Consider the following 18,683-nt stretch of genomic DNA (forward strand, 5'->3'; position numbering starts at 1 on the left):
CATTAGTACTGCCTTTCCAAACCAGTGAACTCAACATATATTAGGACTCTAACTTCCAGAATCTAACTGACCAGCTGGGAGTTAGATTCTCAACTACCTCAGAGAAGATTAGGAAAGGATGCATGAACAGAAGAATTCAAGAGAAGCCTGTTGAGAAACAGATGGGCCATACTTCACTGATATCTTTGATAAGAGGAGACAGCAACTTAGATATATCTTAAATAAATAAATAAAATCTTTTCCCTTTCTCTGGAGCTCAAGAGCATGTCTTTCAAATATGAGATGAAGAAACCCTAAGATGTCAAAACAGTTTAACTGAATAAAATTATCCAAAAGAAAATAGAGCTAATTACAGTATTTATTACCTAAATAAAAGAGTTCCATGGAAAGATAAAAAAGTGAATTAATACAGATCGTTTATACCAGTTTATCTTATTTACAGGGAGAAATGTTGCCAACTCTACTGAAATGACAATGCTAATAAAACTGCCTCTTCTCAGGGGAAAAAATGCCTGAGAAACAGTTTTAGAGAAACTATAAATCGGCAACCCCTTCATGGATTACTGCCTTGTTGTGGCGAACGGGCTTGCCTAATTCAATGAAGCTATGAGCTATGCTATGCAGGGCCACCCAAGACGGAAAGGTCATAGCAGAGAGTTCTGACAAAACGTGATCCACTGGAGAAGAAAATGGCAACCCACTCCAGTATCTTTGCCATGAAAACCCTATGGACAGTACCAAAAGGCAAAACAATATGACGCTGGAAGATGAGCCCCTCAGGTCAGCAGACGTCCAATATGCTACTGGGGAAGAGCAGAGGACTAGTACTAGTAGCACCAAAAAGAATGAAGCAACTGGGCCAAAGCCGAAAGGACGCTCAGCTGTGGATGTGTCTGGTGGTGAAAGGAAAGTCCGATGCTGTAAAGATTTTTTCTCCATAGGAACCTGGAATGTAAGATCCATGAATCAAGGCAAGCTGGACGTGGTCAAACAAGAGATGACAAGACTGAATGTTGACATCTCAGGTATCAGCGAACTAAAATGGACAGGAATGGGTGAATTTAATTCAGATGGCCATCAGGTATACTACGGCGGGCAAGAATCCCTCAGAAGAAATGGAGTAGCCTTCATAGTCAATAAAAGAGTAGGAAAAGCAATACTGGGATACAATCCTCAAAATGACAGAATGATCTCAGTTCGAATCCAAGGCAAACCATTTAATATCACAGTAGTCCAAGTCTATGCCCCAACCACCAGTGCTGAAGAGGATGAAATTGACCGGTTCTATGAAGCCCTACAGCACCTTATAGAACTAACACCAAAAAATGATGTTCTTATCATCATGGGGGATTGGAATGCTAAAGTAGGAAGCCAAAAGATAACCGGAATAACAGGCAAGTTTAGCCTTGGAGTACAAAATGAAGCAGGGCACAGGGTGATAGAATTTTGTCAAGAGAATGTGATGGTCATAGCAAACACTCTTTTCCAACAACCCAAGAGACGGCTCTACACATGGACATCACGAGACAGTCAACACAGAAATCAGATTAACTATATGCTCTGTAGCCAAAGGTGGAGAAGCTCTATACAGTCAGTAAAAACAAGACCAGGAGCTGACTATGGCTCAGACCATGAGCTTCTCATTGCAAAGTTTAGGCTTAAACTGAAGAAAGTAGGGGAAAGCACTAGGCCACTCAGGTATGAATTAAATCATATCCCTGTTGAATATACAGTAGAGGTGACAAATAGATTTAAGGAATTAGATCTGATAGACAGAGTGCCTGAAGAACTATGGACAGAGGTTTGCAACATTGTACAACAGGTAGCAACTAAACCATCCCAAAGAAAAAGAAATGCAAGAAAGCAAAATGGCTGTCTGAGGAAGCTTTGCAAATAGCTGAGGAAAGGAGGGAAGTGAAAGGCAAGGGAGAAAAAGAAAGATACGCCCAATTGAATGCAGAATTCCAGAGAATAGCTAGAAGAGATAAGAATGTCTTCTTAAATGAACAATGCAAAGAAATAGAAGAAAACAATAGAATAGGGAGGGCCAGAGATCTTTTCAAGAAAATTGGAGAGATGAAGGGAACGTTTAATGCAAAAATGGGCATGATAAAGGACCAAAATGGCAGGGACCTAACAGAGGCAGAAGAGATTAAGAAGAGGTGGCAAAATTACACAGAAGAACTATACAAGAATGAGCTTAACGTCCCTGATAATCACAATGAGGTGGTCACTGACCTTGAGCCAAACATCCTAGAATGTGAAGTGAAGTGGGCCTTAGAAAAGCTGAGCAATAACAAAGCTAGTGGAGGTGACAGTATTCCAGCTGAGCTATTCAAAATCTTAAAAGACAATGCAGTAAAAGTGCTACACTCAATTTGCCAGCAAATTGGGAAAATCAACAGTGGCCACAGGATTGGAAAAGATCAGTTTACGTTCCAATTCCAAAGAAAGGCAGTGCCAAAGAATGTTCAAACTATTGCACCATTGCACTCATTTCTCATGCTAGTAAATTTATGCTTAAACTGCTACAAGCTAGACTCCAGCAGTATGTGGATCAAGAACTACCAGAAGTAAAGGCAGGATTTCGAAGAGGCAGAGGAACTAGAGATCAAATTGCCAACATACGCTGGATCATGGAGAAAGCTAGAGAGTTCCAGAAAAACATCTACTTCTGCTTCATTGACTATGCTAAAGCCTTTGATTGTGTGGATCATAACAAACTGTGGCAAGTTCTTAAATACCAGACCATCTTATTTGTCTCTTGAGAAACCTATATGTGGGCCAAGAAGCAACAGTGAGAACTGGACATGGAACCACTGATTGGTTCAAAATTGGGAAAGGAGTCTGGCAAGGCTGTATACTGTCGCCCTGCCTATTTAACTTATATGCAGAGCACATCATGAGAAAGGCAGGGCTAGATGAATCAAAAGTTGGAATTAAGATTGCCGGAAGAAATATCAACAACCTAAGATATGCAGATAATACCACTCTAATGGCAGAAAGTGAAGAAGAACTAAAGAGCCTCGTGTTGCGGGTGAAGAAGGAGAGTGCAAAAGTTGGGTTGAAACTTAAAATTAAGAAAACCAAGATCATGGCATCTGGCCCTCTCAATTCCTGGCAAATAGATGGGGAAGAAATGGAGGGAGTGACAGATTTTATTTTCCTGGGCTCCAAGATCACTGAAGATGGGGAATGCAGCCAAGAAATTAAAAGATGCTTGCTCCTTGGGAGGAAAGCCATGGCAAATCTAGACAGCACACTAAAAAGCAGAGACATCACCCTGTCAACAAAAGTGCGTATAGTCAAGGCTATGGTCTTCCCAGTTGCAATATATGGCTGTGAAAGTTGGACCATAAAAAAGGCTGAGCGCCAAAGAATTGAGGCCTTTGAACTATGGTGCTGGAGAAGACTCCTGTGAGTCCCTTGGACTGCAAGGCGATCAAACCGGTCAGTCCTAGAGGATATCAACCCTGACTGCTCTTTAAAAGGCCAGATCCTGAAGCTAAAACTCAAATACTTTGGCCACCTAATGAGAAGGAAGGACTCACTGGAGAAGAGCCTAATGCTGGGAAAGATTGAGGGCAAGAGAAGAAGGGGATGACAGAGAATGAGGTGACTGGATGGAGTCACTGAAGCAGTAGGTGTGAGCTTAAATGGACTCCAGAAGATGGTAGAGGACAGGAAGGCCTGGAGGAACGTTGTGCATAGGGTCATGATGGGTCAGACACGACTTCACAGCTAACAACAACAACAACATAAATCGGCAAAACTCTCTCCCTTTTTCCCTCTCTTGTTGTTATCCTATATTTACAGTAACTGGGAAGTATGGTCTGAAAAATGGACATCTTGGTTCTCCAGTACATTTCTAATTGCATTAAGGGTCATGCATTTCCCTCTTTCTTATAGATAAACTACTATGAAAAATGCTTGCTTGTCTGACAGCCAAAGATAGCTGAAGTCCTTTGGCTTTCCTTTTCCCCACAGATAATTCTGTTGTGAGAAGCTTGCAAGGTTGATTCTGATTCCTCGGGGGGGGGGGGACTAATCTCCCATAGTAGCAGAAACTGGTACTTCTTAATGAAGAGGAAAAATATGGCTGGTGAAAGATTGAAGAAGCAGGGAAGATGTTCTAAAACTGGTGGCAAAGAGGCCTCTGTGCCACAAAGTTTACACCCCTTTCAGATGCCCTTCTTTTTGCAGCTTCTAACAAGATATCTTACCATCCAGCCCAGTGTAATAACTGAATAAAGAGAAAGGAAAAGCCAAGATTTCAAGAAACTGACAGCAACTTTCCATTTGTATTGAAATATTGTGAAACAAATGCTTCATTTTCTACCCTAATCTTCTGATAAAAGTATACACAATATTTCAATGTGGATATATAACTAATTGATCGTATATGACCAGAAGTAATTAATGTGATTAGCACAAGACTATTTTTAAGCTACGTCATAGCAATTGCATATAAAACATGTCATTGTAAATGTGGGCTTGAGTAAAATATTCAAATGTGTTTGTACATCAGAAAACTAATGAAGTGTTTTCTTTTTCAGTAATTTTTACAACAAACTAGTGTCTAATGACTTATAAGGCATTTAGAAATGGGAGAAAATCCATGCCAGACCCAACACTAGGCAAGGTGAAATATTCAGCAGGTAGCAGATTCTGGGAAGTGGTAACAAGGAAGGAGAGGAAGACCACACAGCCTCTTTTGGACCTATTAAAGTGGCCCACAGCTCACAAGTGATAGTAATCAATGTTTAAGAAAGTTTTGAACTATTAGTCCAGCTAGTTTTATGGAATGGGAAGGGCACTGGTAAGGTTTAATTATTGCTTCAGATGCAAGTGCAGAGGCATATGCAAATGAACATGTATAAATCTTGCCACTATACTACTATAATTACTATTGTCTTGATGTTAATGTTACTGGTCTTCTGGCTGTCACAATACTTTTTGGCATGAAGGTAGATGGAGCACAGTACATAGGGCAAGCACTGCACCTATACAGTATGTCATAAATGCCCATTGCTTTATCCAGAAGCACATAGTGGAATGTGTGATTCACATTTAGAGGTCTTTTTTACACACAGAATTATTCTCAAGAGGTTGAGAACAGAAACCACCACTGTTGTTATTGCACAGTAAAGAGGTACTAGAAAAGAGAAAACAATATCCTGCTGAGTCCACAACTGAATCAGGACTCATTTCCACCCTATCTTTCCCAAGTAAGACAACGTATTAACACAGAGAAGACAAAAAAATGTGGAAATACAAGTTCAAACAGAGTTGGTTAATAAAATGGGTTTCAAGACTGAGAGAAAAAGGTAAAATACTTGGGTATCACCATGACAAATATTCAAAATAGCTATTTTAAGTCATGAAATGAGGTTAAAAAATCTTAAGATGAGATAAAGTATAATTGACAGAATCTCTGTAATTAAGATTAACGTTTTACCTAAGATATTATTTTTATTTCCAACAATACTTGTATTGACAACTGATATACCATTTAAACTTTGGCAGTTGAATATATCCAAATTTGTACAGAAAGGGGAAAAGGGGAAAATCTTAAGTTAAATATAAGGTATTAAAAGATGTAAAAGAAAAGGGAGGATTGGGTCAATCAGATTTAAAATTATATGCATTGCGCACTGTTTAACTTAGATGAAAAAGTGGGTGTTGCTGAGAAATAGGTTATTGGAGTTAGAAGGACATGATTTGAGATTTGGGTGACAGAAGAACAAGTGAAATAATATCTAATAAAATGGGTTAAAAACTTTGATTATAATATACAACTTGATCAGTGAGAAAATATGTGGCTAAAAGGATTGAAATTTACATTATGTTCTAGGCTTAAAGAATTTTTTTAATAAAATGATATTGGTATTGTCTCCAGAGAAATTGAATAGAATGTATAGGAGCATCTCCAATTATGTTGGAAATGTGATCAATATGGATATTTTTTATGTCTGCTGAATGTGTAAAAAAGACAAACATATACTAATTCTGAAGATTTTAAAGACTAATATACAATTGAAGCCAAAAGTTTTTCTGTTGGGTCTAATGTACAGCCAGATGGGAAAAAAGACACCGAGCTTTGTTTTACATATGCAGTGAGATGTTATGTTCAAAGATGGAATGTATCAACACTACTCACAACAGAGGGATGGTTGGTGAAGATAATGTAACTTGCAAAAGTAGCTACTGTAAATTGGCTAAAGAAAATACAACATCTACATTTATGATTGAACTCATAGACTTTTCGTAAGAAACATTAAAGCATGCAGTTATGACTTGTAGTTTTGATGATTAGAAAAAAATAGATAAAAGAAAAAGTGAGTTTTTTTTCATAACCATAGAGTTAAGAGATAATTTTAATTCTATTTGCTGCAAAGAAAATTGGAAGGTTTTTCTTTCCGTTTCTTTTTATATTTTCTTTCTCCACTTTTGTCTTTTTTCTTCTTTTTCTTTTTTCTTTTTGGTTTTCTTTACTCTACATTGTTTTTGTTGTTTTTAATCCATTCTATAAAACTTTTAATAAAATTTATATTTAAAAAACAAGATGCCGAGACTGGATGGCATATGCAGTTTCTCAAGAAATTCTCCCATTCATGACTGAACAAAATGTGACAAGAATTTTCCATGAAATAATATTGCAATAATCAAATTGGTATATCTCCCACTCCATTACCCTTAATGGGTAATGAACCTTGCTATCTGAACAGAGATACTCTTCAGTAGAGTGAGCCACTCACCTAAGGTGGCTAATACTCAAAAATTGAACATCAGCAATAGGATGGCTGAAGAACACTGCAATATATGCCATACACAATTAATTGCAATCTTATGCAGTTCAGGAGGTAAAACCTGAACTGATCTTTTGATAGTGCTATAATCAGAATAGGAGAATTCTGTCCAAGATCCCTGCAAGAACCTGTGACATACTTGCTTATGTGGATAAAGCATGGAATTTAATAATGTAGGCCAAAACAAGATGTTTGGAATTTTGTGGCAGGCTTCACTCATAACTTAAATCTGTAAAACTTTAGTCTCCTGCATTTTTTAGATATGAATAGGTTTTATAAGTTGGTGATTAAGAAAAGTGTATAATAAGAGTTCAGTTGCAGCAATTTGACAAGACCACAATCTCCCCTTGCCTACTGCTATGTCTCCTGGGCCTCCCTTAATAACTTGACTCCTACCATAAGATTTAATGCTACATTATTGTAGATTCTGAGCATGTCTTTTCACTTTACCAAGCTACACATATTTAATTTTTAATCCTTTGTTAAAAATTAATCTTTGAAGTCCCCTGGTCATCTATGTTCTTCTTTCTTAAATCCCTCTAATTTACCAGTATCTTAAGAGACAATTAAATGCCAACAATTAAATATATTCAGAAAGAGGTCATAGACAGATTGCTGTATGGGTAGGGTGAGTAATATTCACACAAGGATGGCATTGCAATGGACTTGAGACTCTCATTATATTCTGGACTGCTGTCAAAGAATAGATTTTTGCACATTTACAAATCACTACATGATGTTGGTAGTTGGGAGAATACAATATTTAATAAATCTAATAAGAGTACCCATTGTCACAACAGATACTGTTAAAATATATTTGTGTTAATTGCTCCCTGATCCTCTCGAAACCAAGGCCACAGATCTGTTTCAAGACCAGGTTTCTGTCAAACATCTTAGTATTTTGGGCGGAATGTCTTATTTCTCACTAGCAACCAAAACACAAATTATGTTCCTAACTGGAAGACAGTTTGAAAGATACATCACCTAGCTAGCCAGATGTGAATAGCTGACCAGATGTGAACAGCTAGTTTTCAGGAGTAAGACAGGCTTGGAAAAGAGGAAGCTAACTAAGCACACAATAGAGATAATATGTGGTTTTGAAAATAAATTAAAAAATTTACCTTCCATTTAAGAACTGGCCTTAAAATGTGCCTTGTTAGGTTTACAATTGGTTCTGATGTAATGCAAGATATATCTATTTCAGTATGATCAGTTAAGTTTCTTTTTTCTATTAACTACTATTAACTATCTCCACCCATGGATTATATAGCATAGAAAAGCATTCTATTGTTAGTCTAGATCAGGGGTAGGCAACCTTGGCTCTTTTATGGCTCGTGGACTTCAACTCCCAGAATTCCTGAGCCAGCCATGCTGAGGGGAAAGGGAAAGGTTTACAAGCTGAGCCAGGCTGGCTCAGGAATTCTGGGAGAAGAAGTCCACGAGTCATGAGGAGACCATAGTTCCCTCATGCTGGCTCAGGAATTCTGGGAGTTGAAGTCCACAAGTCATGAGGGGGCCATAGTTCCCCCATGTTGGCTCAGGAATTCTGGGAGTTGAAGTCCATGAGTCATAAAAGAGCCGAGGTTGCCTACCTCTGGTCTAGATCATAGATTCTGTTTTAGTATACCATATTTGAAATATGTGCTGGAGAAAGAAGGGTTAATTTTCAGTATCTCAAAATAAGAGATGAGTAATTGTTTTGATTCATTTTAAAGATCATGAGAATATTTCAAGTTAATTAATCCAGGGGAAAAAAATGAGTGAATTTAAGACTGCAACAACATAAACATTCTTTGAAAGGAGAGTGCGGCTTCATCATATAAGCACTTACTATAGTATACCGGATTCATAAAACAATCTTAGGAATGGCAACTGAAGTGAGATTCTTTACCAATCACCACAGTATAACGCCAAACCAGAAATAGATACACATTCTCAATTAGTTAATTTGACTAGAAACATATAACTGTGCATTCTCCAACAAATGTAGAAAAGGACACAGAATTTGCTATGACTCATTATGATCTCTAGCAAGAATAAGAAGCTACTTAATCTTGGGATGGGGTGGGATGGGATGGGGCAGGAATTTATAGTCAGAAATTCTGTTGTATTCCAACTGCTCGAGTATTAGGCAGCTACCTTGCCCTTGTGTTTCTCTTACAATTATCATCTCACACATGATCCTAAGTTCATACAAGATGAATCTCCCCAGCTTCAGTAATTTGTGAGTTAATATGATAAAGTACCTTTTATTGTATTTATTTAATACACTTATAGGCTGTCTACCTCACTATGCATGTCTCAAAAACAATAAAAACAACTGAAATTAGAAATAACATAAAAACAGCAGCTAATAAACACTCAAAGCAGACACAAATGGGCTCACCCCACCAACAAGGTCCCAGGTTTTTATGGCAAAGCCAGATTTTTAGCACCTTGCAAAAAACCAAGATTTGGGGGGTGGGGGGTGGGGGGGTGATGATGGGGGAGGGTGCCACAGTAGAAAATGCCTCCTCCTGAGTCCCAGCAGGTGACATCCTCTTTCATCTTGCAGTCAGAATCCAGAGCATACCTTTCCTGCCATACATTATAGGATGGGTTTTAGGAAAGCTCTAAAACTGAAGGGGTTTTAGCTTTTTAAACATTGTTTTAATTGTTGGGCTTAATTAATTTAATTTATTTTAATTTATATTATCTTTTATATTGTATTTTATGCTGCCCTGTAAACCGCCCTGAGTCCTTTGGGAATAGGGCGGTATAGAAATTTAATTAAATACCGTAAATAATAAGTAAATAAAAGGTGGTAGTAGTACATTGCTAAAGGAGAATTTGCAATCCCACAACGGCATCATTATATTATCCTGTTCCCATCTGGTTTTGTTATCTTGCCACCTTTACTTGGTTTTTATTTTTAAAAACAACTTGTAAACCACCCAGAGTCCCTGAGAGACAGGTGGTATTTAAATTTAAATTATTATTATGGCTGTTTGCACAGTAAGGTAGATGTTTAGACTGGATAGCTTGTAAGCCGCCCTGAGTCTTCGGAGAAGGGCGGTGTTCTGAACCAGCCCTCTTCTCGCACCCCTAATCAAAAGAAGAGACTGGAAAGCGTCCAAGACCAAAAGGCTTCTGCCAAGTTTTAATTACACTGTTACAAAAATACAAGAGCTTGACTTCTCAAACGGAAAAAGTTGCTTTCAGCAACCAGCCCCTCCCCAAACACTTCTTTTATAGAGAGCTCAGGGCGTGGTCTCCCTGTGCCTCCTCCCGAGGAGTCCCATAGCCTTTCTTTGTTTGTCCCTGCTCGTCTGCCTCCTGCGTCGGGCGTCCTTGAACAGGGCCAGCTGTGGGTCATCATCCTCCGCACTCTCGGGCTCACACAGCTGAGAAGAGGTTCCCGGCTGAGGACTCTGCAAAGCCTCCAAATCATCATCAGCCGGTTCGTTTCCCTCCTCCCCCACATCTGAGTCCTCCGATACATCGGACCCGGCTGTCGGACCCACAGGCTGGCCCTGAGTCACAACACTATCCCGCACCGCAGGGCCCTTCCCCCGGGTCTGCCGATCCGGATGCGGTCGGGATGGGAACTGTTCGTGAAAAGCAGTCACCAACGCAGGGGCATGAACGGCGGTCGCGTCTTCCCATGTGAAGTCCTCCGGCCCGTACCCTTTCCACTCAATCAGGTACTGGAAGCGACCTTTCAGCCAGCGGGAATCCCTGATGCTGGCGACCTCGTACTCGGGGGGGCTGTCGCCATCACGAGGTCCTGATGGGGGAGGTTCCGCTTGGCGAAGTGGACAAGCCGGTTGTTCGGGGACCAACAAGGACCGATGGAAGACGGGGTGTATGCGCAGGGAACGTGGCAGAGTTAAACGATAGGCGACCGGGTTGATGACGGCCTCGACTGGGAACGGTCCAAGGTAACGGTGGTCCAGCTTCCTCGCCGGCCGAGTGGATGGTAGGTTCCTGGTGGACAGCCAGACCCGATCCCCCACCGATAATGGAGGCGTATCCCTTCTCGACCGATCGGCGAACCTCTTGTAGTCAGCCTTGGCCTTCTCCAGCTGCCGTCGCACCAACCGATGGATCGCCTGTAACTCCGCCATGAATTCGTTCGCTGCCGGCTCCGGTGAGTCCACGGGAGAAAGGGGGAAAAACCGAGGGTGATAACCCACATTGGCCAAGAACGGTGTCATCTGCGTGGAGGTGTGCTGCGAGTTGTTAAAGGCAAACTCGGCTATGGCCAAATAGTCCACCCAATTGTCCTGCTGCAGGTTAACGTAGCAGCGCAGATACTGCTCCAAAATGCCGATGACCTTCTCGGTACCCCCGTCGGTCTGAGGATGATGCGCGGACGAGAGGCAAACCTTAATGTCCAACGCCCGCATCAACTCCTGCCAGAAGCGGGCTGTAAACTGGGCCCCCCTATCGGAGACGACTCTATCGGGAAGGCCGTGCAGCCGGAACACCTGTTGGATGAACATGCGACTAGTGGCGCGAGCTGACGGTAAGCCGCGACAGGGGATGAAGTGCGCCATCTTGGTCAACATGTCCACCACCACAAACACTGTCGTGAAGCCGGAGGATGGGGGTAGATCCGTCAGAAAGTCCATGGACACAGCCCCCCAGGGTCTCTTGGGCGTTGGCAAAGGCTGCAGTAAACCAGGCGGGGCCCCTGTCGCTGACTTGGCCTGCCTGCATGGGACGCAGGAGGTGACATAAGACTGGACATTGTGTCGGACTCGGGGCCACCAGAATGTACGGGAGACCAGGTTCAGAGTCTTGAACAGGCCAAAATGCCCCGCAGCCGGGTTATCATGACATTGGCTGAGGACGAGTCCCCTGAGTGGCCCTCCTGGAACATAGAGCCGGTCACGATAATACAGGAGTCCATCCGTGACCGACCAAGGCGAATCTGGCCCCACCTCTTCCTTCCGCTGAGCCACCCACGCCTCCTGCTGCTGCGCCTCCCGGATCCGAGCCCGTATATCCACCGGCTCCCGCACCGCAGCAAAAGACTCGACGGGGATCACGGTCCTGGGCGGAAGCTTGTCTTCCACTCGGGTGTACTCGGGCTTCCTGGACAGAGCATCCGCTCTCTGGTTGTGCCCGCTTGGTATGTACCGCACCCGGAAGTCAAACCTCGCAAAGAAGAGGGACCACCGGATCTGGCGTTGGTTCAAATTCCGAGCGGTCTGCAGGCTTTCCAGATTCTTGTGGTCCGTCCGGACCTCGATTTGATGCCGCGCCCCCTCCAGATGATGCCTCCAAGCCTCGAACGCCGCCTTGATGGCCAGCAGCTCCTTCTCCCAGATGGTATAGTTGCGCTCCGAGGGATTCAATTTCCGTGAGTGATACGCGCAAGGGAAAAGGGTACCGTTGGGCGTCGCTGCCTGGAGTAACACGGCCCCAATGGCAATGTCGGAGGCGTCCGCCTCCACGACAAACGGCCGTTGCGGGTCAGGATGCTTCAAGATGGGCTCCTTCATGAAGGCGTCCTTCAAAGCTTGGAACGCCTGTTGTTCGGGGGCGTTCCACTGGAACCGAGTCTTCTTCTGCAGGAGCCGGGTGAGGGGGGCTGTCAAGGCAGCAAAGCCAGGGATGAATGTCCGATAGTAGTTGGCAAATCCAAGAAGTCGCTGAATATCCTTCACGCGACGCGGGGGTTGCCAACTCTGCAACGACTCAACTTTACTCGGTTCCATGGCGATGCCCTCAGGAGAAATGCGGTGACCCAAGAAATCAATGGTCACCTGGTAGAACTGGCACTTCTCCAACTTGGCAAACAGCCGATGTTTCCGGAGGCGCTGCAGGACCTGACGGAGATGCTGATGATGCGCTTCACGCGACGGGGAGTAAATCAGGATGTCGTCCAGGTAAATCACAACAAACTGGTCCAACAGATCCCGAAAGATGTCGTTCATAAAATGCTGAAACACAGCGGGGGCGTTGGTCAGGCCAAACGGCATCACCGTGTACTCGAAATGTCCATAGCGAGTACCAAACGCCGTCTTCCACTCATCACCCGGCCGAACCCTGACGAGGTTGTAAGCTCCACGCAGGTCCAGTTTCGTGAAGATCTTAGCCTCCCGGAGTCGGTCCAAGAGCTCGGGGATGAGGGGCAGCGGGTAGCGGTTACGCACCGTGATAGCATTGAGTTTCCGGTAGTCACAGCAAAGCCGTAACTCGCCCGACTTCTTTTTGACGAAGAGCACGGGCGCAGACACTGGCGAGGACGAGGGCCGGATGAAACCACGAGCCAAGTTCTTCGTCAGGAAGTCCCGCAATGCAGCCAACTCGGGCTCCGACATGGAGTACAAACGCCCCACTGGGAGAGGCGCATCAGGGACTAGGTCAATGGAGCAGTCGTAGGGCCTGTGCGGGGGTAATTGGTCCGCCTCTGACTCGCTGAACACGTCAGCAAAGTCGGACAGTTCGGGAGGCAAGGAAACCCCTGGGGAACCCTCCACCTGGCCGGCACAGATATGGCGGGTGTGGTCCACGCACTGCAAACTTGGGAAGGTGACCAAGTTCTGAGACCAATAGATCTGTGGATCATGCGCCCGGAGCCACGCCAGTCCCAAGACCACGGGGAAGTGCAGATCCGAAGTGACGTAGAACTGAATGGCCTCCACATGGGTACTGATGGCCATACACACGGGTTGCGTGGCGGCCGTGATAGGCCCGGACAGGAGCACTCGACCATCGATGGTCTCCACAAGCATGGGCGGATCCACTGGACACTGGGGAACAGCCCATTTGGCCACAAAGGCCGAATCCATAAAGTTAGTGGTAGCCCCAGAGTCAATCAAGGCATGGACCGGAATCCCCTCTGGCTTGCCAGGGAGGATCAGACGTGCCTCCAAAATCAAATGCCGTGGAGGTTCACAGGCACCGTCGGAACGGCGTCGCTCGGCGTGATCGTTGTGGGTCGCCCGATCTTTCACACCGTCTAGATCGGGCTCGGGCCGTTTCCCGATAGCAAAGCAGGGGACTTCCTCGGGGCAGGCTTGGTCACTGACGCCCGCTGACGCTTCTTCGGGCAAGAAGCAGCCAAATGTCCAGGGTCCCCACAGTAAAAACACAACCCCTCCGATCGTCGTCTGTCCATTTCCGTCACCGATAGACGGGACCTGGCGGCACCCAGCTCCATTGGCTCCTCCCTCTGGACTGGGGGCTCACGCACAACAGGGGCGGCAGGGGTCTGTGGGGTGGCACGGCGACTCTTACGCTGCTGCAGCCGGGCATCGATCCGCAGACAAAGATGGATCAGCCCATTCAGGTCTGAGGGAATGTCCACGCGGGCCAGCTCATCCAACATCTCCTCTGACAAGCCATCCTGAAAGGCATCCACGAGCGCAGCCTCATTCCAGGCGGAATCCTGGCTAAGCAGCCGGAAATCGCTGATATAGGCCTGTAGAGGGCGCTGACCCTGCCTCAAAGCTTTCAGGCGTCGGGTGGCCGTCTGCGCCTTAATCGGGTCCTCGTACATGAGGCGCATATGGTCACAAAACCCCCCAAAGTTATCCAACAAAGGGCTAGGCTGTGCCAACTGAGGCGTGCCCCAACGAGCTGCATCTCCCGACAGAAGGCTCAACACAAATCCCACCTTATCTCGGTCAGTGGGGAAATCAGCTGCTCTCACGCTGATATAAAGCTGGCATTGTCCCAGGAAGGCAGGAAACAGTTCTGGATTACCAGCAAATTTATCCGGCATAGCTATCTGACATTTCCTCCTGGGTGGGGGGGCAGCATGTACCTGAGCCTGCAGTTGTGCCACCTGAGTGGCCAGCAAGGTGAGTTGCTGGTTGAGCTGGGCATGCTCGGCAAGAAGCTGCTCCATCGTAGTATTAAGGGGTGGGTGGCTGAAAGCAAACTGTTCTGAACCAGCCCTCTTCTCGCACCCCTAATCAAAAGAAGAGACTGGAAAGCGTCCAAGACCAAAAGGCTTCTGCCAAGTTTTAATTACACTGTTACAAAAATACAAGAGCTTGACTTCTCAAACGGAAAAAGTTGCTTTCAGCAACCAGCCCCTCCCCAAACACTTCTTTTATAGAGAGCTCAGGGCGTGGTCTCCCTGTGCCTCCTCCCGAGGAGTCCCATAGCCTTTCTTTGTTTGTCCCTGCTCGTCTGCCTCCTGCGTCGGGCGTCCTTGAACAGGGCCAGCTGTGGGTCATCATCCTCCGCACTCTCGGGCTCACACAGCTGAGAAGAGGTTCCCGGCTGAGGACTCTGCAAAGCCTCCAAATCATCATCAGCCGGTTCGTTTCCCTCCTCCCCCACATCTGAGTCCTCCGATACATCGGACCCGGCTGTCGGACCCACAGGCTGGCCCTGAGTCACAACAGGCGGGATATAAATGGAATTAAAAATAAAAAATAAAAAAAATGGCATTTTTATTCACCTGTCAAGTCTTTCCCAAGGACCTGGGACAGACAGATGTCATTATTTGATGGTGTTAAAGCTATTGTCTCAAGATGCAAGCTATTCCAAGTAAAGCTTACAATTGACTGATGGTTATTTTGTCAGTGCTGATGGTTTTCAAGTGGTGCTCCAGATGTTCTGGGATTGCAACCATGGCACCTATTACTATTGGAACTATCTTTTGTTTTGTTTTGCCACGCTTGGCAGGTCTTTGTATTTGTGATTTTCTCCAGTTCTTTCTCTTCTATTTTGCTATCTCCAAATACTGCAATGTCCACTATCCAGACATTTTTGCTTTCACATCTACAATTGTTAAGTGTGGGGTGTTATTTGGCAGGTGCAGAATTCTGTTTCAATTCTAAAGTTCCAGGAAACTTTAGCATCTTCATTTTGTCTATTTTGTGGTCCCACTAGTTCTTGGTTGCAAGGAAATGGTATTTCTTGCAAATATTCCAACCCACTATTGTTGCTACTTTATCAAGCTGTTGTTTGTAGTCAATATGTGCGATCTTCTTGCAGCAGCTTATTAGGTGCTCCATTGTTTCTCCAGCTTCTGTGCAAAGGTGGAATTTGCTTGAAGTCCTTTCCTATAGTCTGGTTAAATGAGTTCAGATTCAAATATTTTCAATAGATCTCCATCTGCACTATTGCTGTTGCATATACTTCTGGAGTCAAACAATGCTTTAACTCTAGAGTTCACATAGTCTATAACAGATGCTAGATTGAGTTCCTGACTGAGATTGCATAAGAACTGTAGCTCAAGTCACTGAAATCTTGAAAGGTTTATTTTGTGCGACATCATTCATTATTTCTGAGCTCTCTTGTGAAGACTCCTATTATTAAAGCTTCAGCAGTGCTAGCTTTAGAAAGCTGCATCATTGCGTAGCTGGAGACAAGATAGCAAAGTTTATGATTCACATGTACACTTCCATAAAAGCACTCACATGCAGAACACTGAGTTCCTAATTTATGGTGATGCTTCTTCTGAACTCGATGCTTTTCCATTTTGGTCAGAACCATAAGCGGTTGCTGTTTTTGAAGAAAAATGGAATGACCATTTGTCTTCCTAACAGAAAGGTCACAATTCTTTTAGAGACATACTACCCTTACTCTGATCACAACTCTGAAATGGATACATTGTTTTGCCAATGGCAAGACATTTTATAGCACTTTTAATATACAATACACAGTGTATCTTTTAAATCTCCTTCGTTTTCAACATTATTCTTGCATTTGCCAGTATTCTCATTCTACAGACTAAGGTGGAGAAAATTATGAGTTCCAGGAAGCAGAAGAGCGAGCACTTTGATCTGAAACAACTTACATGACTAGTCTATTACAGAGAAAGAGAAAGATTCAATCAGGAGAAACTTCACAGACACAGATACTCTACTTTGTTCTTAATTTCTTACCAATTTTACCAAGACTTTAGAAACGTCTCAGATAATAATAGATTGGCAATTACTCAGTTGCATGTATGTGCACGCTACAAATGAAATGAAAAGTGCCCCCTGTGCAACTCTGGCATGTATTTTAAAATACACCATTCCACCCTCCAGAAGGTCCTTTTAAGTTGACCAGTCCTGAGATTTCATAGAAAGACTGCTCAGTCCTGAACATCTCTATCTCAGGGTAATTCACCTGGTCAAGTTACTTATCTAAGCATTTGTGCTGTCAGTGCAGAGAGATGAGAAGTTTCAAAGGTTGTGAATGAAACAGTATGGATGTGATAGAATTAGGGGTGACTCGCAAAGAAGGAAAGATAGATATTGTGAATTGCGTTCTTATAATTTAATTGATACTGACACTTTCCCTTTTCATATATTTCTATCCTTGCAAATCAGTCTTGCTTGTACACTTACATTGTTTTTCCTTTATCTTCTGCCTGTCATTTATTTTGTTTACTACTTCTTACTCTTTTATTGCTCTGTGCATAATATTGCTTATATACTGAAGGGGATGAATATGATGGCAGGTATGTATGGAAAAATAAAGGGACGAATTCTCTCAAACTGAACTTCTGAAAACTACTGTGTGTCTAGTATTTTTGACAACAATATGGAAGAGATTTCCATTTTTAACTTCTCAGCCAAGCTTGCCATCACTTTTAAATTTAATTTAGCCAACCATCCTGGATCTTTCTATAGTTCATCTTTGCTTCCCAGAGTGAACTTATGGCAGATTCAATCCATATTTTGTTGACTGTGGTCTGTTCAACAAATCATCATTTGGACTCACACAAAATGCTAAACCAAAACTAAAGAAACTATATTAACATTTAGCATGTTGTACAAACCTGGACTAAAAATGCTCTTGACATTAGGCACCCAGTGTTCTTTCAATATTTTTTTCTTTGTGGGATTCAGAGGCCATGAACAGAGTTCCAGGGGTTTTCCAAGGATTCACTTGACTTCCAGACCTATTCTTCATTGTCCAAGAATTCTTGTTGCTTTACCTTCCTAGATATATTTGTTTCCTGCTCTGGTGAAACTTTCTAACCTTATTTGATTGCCTTATTTGATTGCCCTATGAAAACAGCCCTGTGGGATAGGATAGGCTGATAGTGAGTGATGGGCCCAAAATCACTCTATAAGCATCCAAGGGTGAGGAGAACTTAAATTTGGATCTCTCCAGTCCTAGTCTAACTCTGTTCTAGTTCTCAGCCATATAAACTTGCACCCATTCTGCATTTCTGACCTATTTGTAACTAAGATCCTTTATGTTCTCTTTGTTCAAAAACAAGATAACTATGCCAGCTTGGCTCTATTTCTTAATCTATCCCCCATTTTTTCTTGGAATATCCCATAACTCACACGGTCCTGCTTATGACACATGTTTTTCTTGCAAAGAGCTCCCCAACTCCTCACAATTTCTTCCACATTCTTATTTAGTAAATGTTCAATTCTCCCCAACTTTGTTTTCTGATCACTGATTTTCAGTATTAAGAATAGTTGTGTCAATCATGTGCTAGAAAGATTATACCGTAAAATAAAACCTGTGCTTTTTATTTATAAACACTCTTTTCAAGTATTTATAAACACTGCTTTCTCAATTTTCAAGAAGCTATTTCTCCCCTTTGTTGGAGTGTTTGATAGTTTTCAGCATGCATGCAACCACAAATCATGGTAAATAATCAATGTATTAATATTTCTTTTCAAAAACAAATTATACATATTTTTAATCCTAGGAATTTATACTGATGACCTCCTCTTCACCATTCACTGTCTTTGGAATCTAACTGCTCAACAAGCCTTTTGAACCACTGTATCAGGAAGATATAAGTCCAAACGTTTTCAATACCTATACAATTACAACTGGATAACATCAGACAGATCTCTCTTCAGCATCAGCTGACAGACTCCTGAGATCCTGAAAGAACTGGATGATATCTTAATTCAGTTGCAAATGTACTGGCTAGTTTGGAGCAAACTGTTCTCTATCAGGCACTTG

Source organism: Vipera ursinii (genome assembly GCF_947247035.1).
Source record: "Vipera ursinii genome assembly, chromosome: 6".
NCBI classification, from domain to species: domain Eukaryota; kingdom Metazoa; phylum Chordata; class Lepidosauria; order Squamata; family Viperidae; genus Vipera; species Vipera ursinii.